This window comes from Lipotes vexillifer, unplaced genomic scaffold (genome assembly GCF_000442215.2).
Source record: "Lipotes vexillifer unplaced genomic scaffold, Lipotes_vexillifer_v1.1 scaffold639, whole genome shotgun sequence".
NCBI classification, from domain to species: domain Eukaryota; kingdom Metazoa; phylum Chordata; class Mammalia; order Artiodactyla; family Lipotidae; genus Lipotes; species Lipotes vexillifer.
In genome coordinates, this window is record NW_006786377.1 from 1,552,475 (window position 1) to 1,558,474 (window position 6,000).

General features: G+C 40.9%; 1 protein-coding gene across 1 annotated transcript in view; it reads left to right on the top strand.

Moving 5' to 3' along the window:
* The window catches only part of SYNE1 (spectrin repeat containing nuclear envelope protein 1), a 385,453-nt gene that overhangs the window by 225,247 nt on the left and 154,206 nt on the right, over nucleotides 1–6,000 (top strand). The gene's annotated exons all lie outside the window — the stretch shown is intronic.

Sequence of the window (6,000 nt, forward strand, 5' to 3'; positions counted from 1 at the left end):
CTGACACGTTTTACTGTATCACTTGTTACAGAGTAAACAAGATCCCAAGCCAAGTGGTGGTTGTTTCCATTACTGCTTCAGGGAGGGGGTCTATAAGAGGGAAAGAAGGAAATTCAGACCTTGATGTTGCTTTTTTACTTTTATTACACAGACTGCATTTCCTTATAGTTGCCACATTCTTTTTATTTTGTTTTGAACCATTGTTGTAAGAATAAAGTGTACCCCACGTCTACCTTCTTGGGGTATTGTTGTTTGAAGAAACTTAGCCAGTGTGTGCCCAGCACCTCCCCGTTATCACTGAAGAGAATAACTCTCAGACTCCAGCAGGCAAAGAAGCAGCTGAAGAATAAGGGGTTCCAAGTTGTAATCGTGTGGTTTTCCCAGACTTGAATCATTTTTTAAAAGGGACACTGGACAGTGCTTCAGCTTGAGGTGAGAAACAGAGATGATTACATTAACCTAACTCAGACAGATATTGTTAAAAAATGCATCAACTTAAAATGCACGCTAAGAAAGTGCATAGCTTAAATCTGGTTACTGCTTTAGCAACATTATCGGGTGTGCTCTTAACGCATCATCAGGTGTAACTGGGTCTGGGTACTGAGGCGTGCAGTCACCTAAATATTCAGTCACCGTGGTACAGGAAAACGCTGCTGCGGCCAGAACTCAGGAGGATGTGACAACCCTATCAAAGGCAGAGGAAAAGAAAGATATTTTTAAATGCAAATTAAGAGTTATGAAAGCATGATGCAATTATGTAGTTATCAAATACTGGGTAATTTACCAGCATTAAGAGTGAAACTCTGTACTTTATCTTGCTTCTACTTAACATCTCTGTAGTTTTGGAACCCAGGATAACCTTGGAATATACTGCTTGTTCGGATGTGTAGTCTAAGATAAAATTGTACTATTTTACAATAAAGGACCTTGCAGTATAACACAAAAATGAGAATATTTCATCTAGAGACGGCATGTTGAGAAACAGTGGTTTCAGGTTTCTGACACTCTTGTAACTTCTTAAGATAGAAATCAGAGTGTATAGCATCCATTTATAGGCCTTATTTTGGTAAAATGACCTTCTGTGGGTCTTTCTGCTATCCTAAAGTCACCCATAGTCCACCTGGTTTGGGGAGGGTGCAGTGAAAATATAAAGTTAAGGTTAACCTTTGTTTACTTGGATTAAGACAATCACGAGGACAGTCAGGGACTTAGGTCTCTACTACCATGCAGTGTCCCCGCAGCACCACAGTCCTCTCTAACTGGTACTCCAGTTTTCTAACTGTCAACAGCCACCTTACTGTCACCTGAAGGGGCCTCCTGGGGCTCTGTCTGCCTAACACCCTCCCCAACTCTTCACTGTACCAGGAGGGGCAGGAGGACTTCCATACATTTGACTACAGCTTCTTTTAAGCAACCAAAAAGGATTTGGCATAAACTATCCAAAGACTGGATTAAAGTGAATTTGAGTGTCACAGACTTAGATTATCAGAAGCCAGCATTCCAGGAGAGGGTTTACAGAATTTGACTCTCTCTGCTTTTGGGTACTTTCGGGTACTTTCCAGTCACCTGTGCTTTTGTTCAAGGCTGATCATTCTTGTGTCCCAGGTGACAGACCACAGCTCCCAAAGACCCTTCAGCAGGTCCCACAGGATTTAGGAGCTGTATGAAAGCAGGATCCTGGCAGTCTGCCTTGACCTTCCAGAGTTCCTAATTAAAATGCAAATTAGCTCCCAATCACCAGCATCACCCTGCCTCTCAGGTATTAGTCTGAAAACACAAACTGAAAGTAGAGCAGAAGTATTATTTTATTCAAGGGATTTAATGGAGAAAACTCAGAATTGCACATTAAAGCTAAGTATTATGAATTAGAAATGAGCCTGCGACTTTTCTTGTAATTAAGCCCAACCACATGGCTTTTGTCCCATTCTAAATTGAGAGTGGTAGTGCTAACAATTATAGCAATGAGGGGGTATAGCTAATTCAATGATTACCCATCATTGGAGCTTTTAACAATTATACTAACGCTAATGAGAGGGAAAGAAATATAAATAATGTATAATTTCTTGTATCATCACAAATCTAACATTTTCCATCTGACCTACTTTTTCTGTCTGTAACTAAATTCTGTGAATTCTGGGACAGCGCTGCCCACATGGAAGGCTAACGGTATCACAATATCTAAATTGGTTCTTGGCTTCTGGAATGATACTTTAAAAATTTCAAGCAATACGATAGAATTACTCTTTCTAAATTCCAGTGGAATGTGGGTGAGAAAGTCCAGTATGCTTTTAGTATTTTCTAAAAATTAATAAAAAATATTTGAATTGCTAATTTTTTCCCAACACTCTCTTGGAAGTACTAATGTTTCTTTAGAGAGCTACTCTAATTCCTACATTTTTCCTCCGAACACTTGTCTAAACCTGCTGAATTTGGGTGGAGTGCTGTGCCTTTCCTGTTACCCTCTTTAAATTGAATCAGAAGTTTAATTTTAAGACATCAATGCAGTACATAAGCTGACTTGTGGCTGTTGTTCTGGATGGTGAGCCCTCTGATCAGGACCTTCATTATCACGGGCAGCTAATGCTTCCTGGGCATGTGTTGTCTTTGCCACATCAACTCAGTGATGGTTAGTAGGCAGAGCTCTGAGGTTATTTCAGTTCTGTTTCTTTAATATAAATAACAGCTCAAAGTTTGAGGTGAACTCTGATGTAGATAGTTCTGAAAGTCACAATGAAATTCATGTTCACCTTTGGTGTTGAACCAGTCATGAGCTCCATGTTCTCCCCAGAGTGAGTCATTTTAGAAAAGCTCAAGCATCTTCTCTAAACCACAAACTGGTCATACACATGCCCTCCTTGTAAACACAAGTCAGAAACGCAAAGAGGAACAACATTTCATCTCCTCTCCTTAGTTTTGAGTCAGATGTTGGAGGGAAGCATCTGGCCACCAGCTGAGACAGTTATTGGGCAAAGACATATTTAACTGCTGGATCCTTTTGTTTTTTTAGATGGAAGTGAAATTTGCATCCCATGAAATTAACCATTTTAAAGTGTACAGTTCAGTGGCTTTTAGTACTTTCACAATGTCATACAATCACCCTCCCAATCTGGTTTCAAAACATTTACATCACCGCAAAAGAAAACCCCATTCCCCAGTAAGTTTGGCTGCTGGATCTTGAAGTTAAAAACTATAGCAACCTTCCAAAAATATCCACTCTCCCCTGAGAGTAAACAGAAGCATGAATAGGGAGGCTTGACTCTAACAGAATGGAAACGAACAGTTGTAGGATTCCTAATTCCATCATCACTTACTGCCGAACATTCAGAGAGCTGTTTTAGACGTTGTGAGTCTGAAATGGAAGTTTTTCACTTCACTGTATGCCTGGTTGGTCAAATCCACTGAGATTAAATGAATGAGGAAGCTTTTTTTTTTTTTCCCTGGTTGCTTCATGATTAAGATAACTGTTTTTTTTTTTTTTTTTTGCGGTACGCGGGCCTCTCACTGCTGTGGCCTCTCCCGTTGCGGGGCACAGGCTCTGGATGCGCAGGCTCAGCGGCCATGGCTCAAACAGGCCCAGCCGCTCCGCAGCATGTGGGCTCTTCCCGGACCGGGGCACGAACCCGCGTCCCCTGCATCGGCAGGCGGACTCTCAACCACTGCGCCACCAGGGAAGCCCGTAGATAACTGTTTTGTCTATTATGAATTAGAATGAATTCAACTAGATGTGTTGAGCACCTACTGTGTGCACAGCTGAAATAGACACTTATTCTTTAACATATGATTCAGGGGTAGATGACTTACCAACATATTATATAAAACCCAGCAATGTGATTATGGGTTACAGTGGTGGGAAGATCAAGGAGACTCTAACAGGTCTTTTGGGAGACATGGATTTTGAAAATTTGGAATGGTAAGAGGAGTGGATGGGAGACACTCTAAATGTAAGTGTGTGAGGAAAGGCACAGAGGAGAGAATGAGAATGAACGTGGTGTGGAGTAGTGAGGGGCTCTTCTTGTTTGTACAGAGAATCAGTGCAGAAAAAAGATACAATAAGCTCAGTCTAGCTGTGGAGAAGCCCTCAAGACAGACCACGTAATACAAATTTTATATTTTTGGCAATCACGTACCAAAACTGATTATAAAGTAGGAGAAAATACTTTACTGGACCAAAAGCATTGTGAATGTATAACCAACAATAATGGTCTGTACATTTGTTACAATTACATTAAAATATCCCAGCAAGTTCTTCGGTGGAGATGGATAAGATCATTCTAAAACATATTGCAAATGTACTAAAAAATATGTATTGAAAATGGAAAGAGTCAAGAATAGCCAGGGCAACCTTGAAGAAGATGAATAAAATTGAAGGACATCGGGCTTCCCTGGTGGCGCAGTGGTTGAGAGTCCGCCTGCCGATGCAGGGGACTCGGGTTCGTGCCCCAGTCCGGGAGGATCCCACATGCCGCGGAGCGGCTGGGCCCGTGAGCCATGGCCGCTGAGCCTGCGCGTCCGGAGCCTGTGCTCCACAACGGGAGAGGCCACAACAGTGAGAGGCCCGCGTACCACAAAAAAAAAAAAAATTGAAGGACATGTATCCTTTCAGAGAGTGAGACTTAGAAAGCTATAGCAATTATGAGACTGTGGTATTGGCACAGACACCAAATAGGTCAGTGGTGCAGAATGCAAAGCCAGAAGCACCCTCCCACCTACATGGACACTTCGCTTATGTCAAAAACTGTACTGCACAACAGTGGATGAAAAATCATCTTTTCGCTAAATAATACAGGGTCAATAAGAAGATAAAAAAAGAATTTTGACCCCTGCTTACACTGGACATGGTAATTAAGTTTAGGTGGATTGTAGATCTAAATGTGAAGGTTAAAAAAAAAATGTTTTGAAACAGTGCTTCTCAAAGTATCTGTAGTGTGTAACCTTTTTTTTTTTAATTTTTAAATTTCTAACTCAACATTTTAGTAAAATAAAATAAAATACTGGTTGGATATCGTGTCAACGTCAAGTTGCTATAACATTTCTTAACGTTTACTTGCAATATCTTTCTCTTATCATGAAGTAGAGACAAACTAGTTCATGACGCCATTGAATGGACCACACTTTGAATAGCATTCTTCTAGAAGGTAACATGTGAGAATGTATTCATAACATTATGGTAGGCAAAGATCTCTTAAATAGGACAGCAAAGGCCCTAACTTTTCCAATGAAGCAAAATACTGATATATTAGACTACGATAAAATGAAGAGCTTCTGTTTATCAAAAGGCATCATTAAGGAAGCTTTTACCCATTAAGGGACAGACACGTCACAAAATGGGAGCAGATATTTGCAATACACAGAACTAAAAGGCATTCCTATCCTGAATATATACACAACTCCATGCATCAATAAGAAAAGGAAAGACTCCAGTAGAAAATGGGCTAAAGATTTTTAGCAGGCGGTCACAAAAGACGATCTCCAGGTGGCCAGAAAGCATAGGGAAAAGTGCTCAGTCTAATTAACCATCAGGGAAATGCAAATTAAAGCTGCAGTGAGACACCACTATGATCCCACTAGAAAGGCTTAAATGGACAAGACCCACAAACCAGGTGACAGTGGAATACAATGCAGCGATAAAAAGGGTCAGCTCTTTTTACATGCAACAGTCACAGTCTTGGAGGGAGTGAAAGAAGCCAGACACAGAACAGTACATCAGGAATGATTCCATTTCTGTAGAGCTCAAAAACAGTCAGCAGTGATCTATGACATTTGCAAGCCAGTACCATGGTGATCTCTGGAAAGGAAGGGATGCAGTCCAGGGGGCTTGCGGAGTCCTGGGAATGTTCTGTTTCTCGATCTGGGTGCCAGGAGCACAGGCATGTGCGGTTTGTGAAAATTCATAGAACTGTACACTTATAGTCTGCACTTTTCTAGATGTATATAATAATTTCAATATAATAGTTTACTTAAACAGCAGTTGGACAGGATGACAACTGATATTAGGGAAAG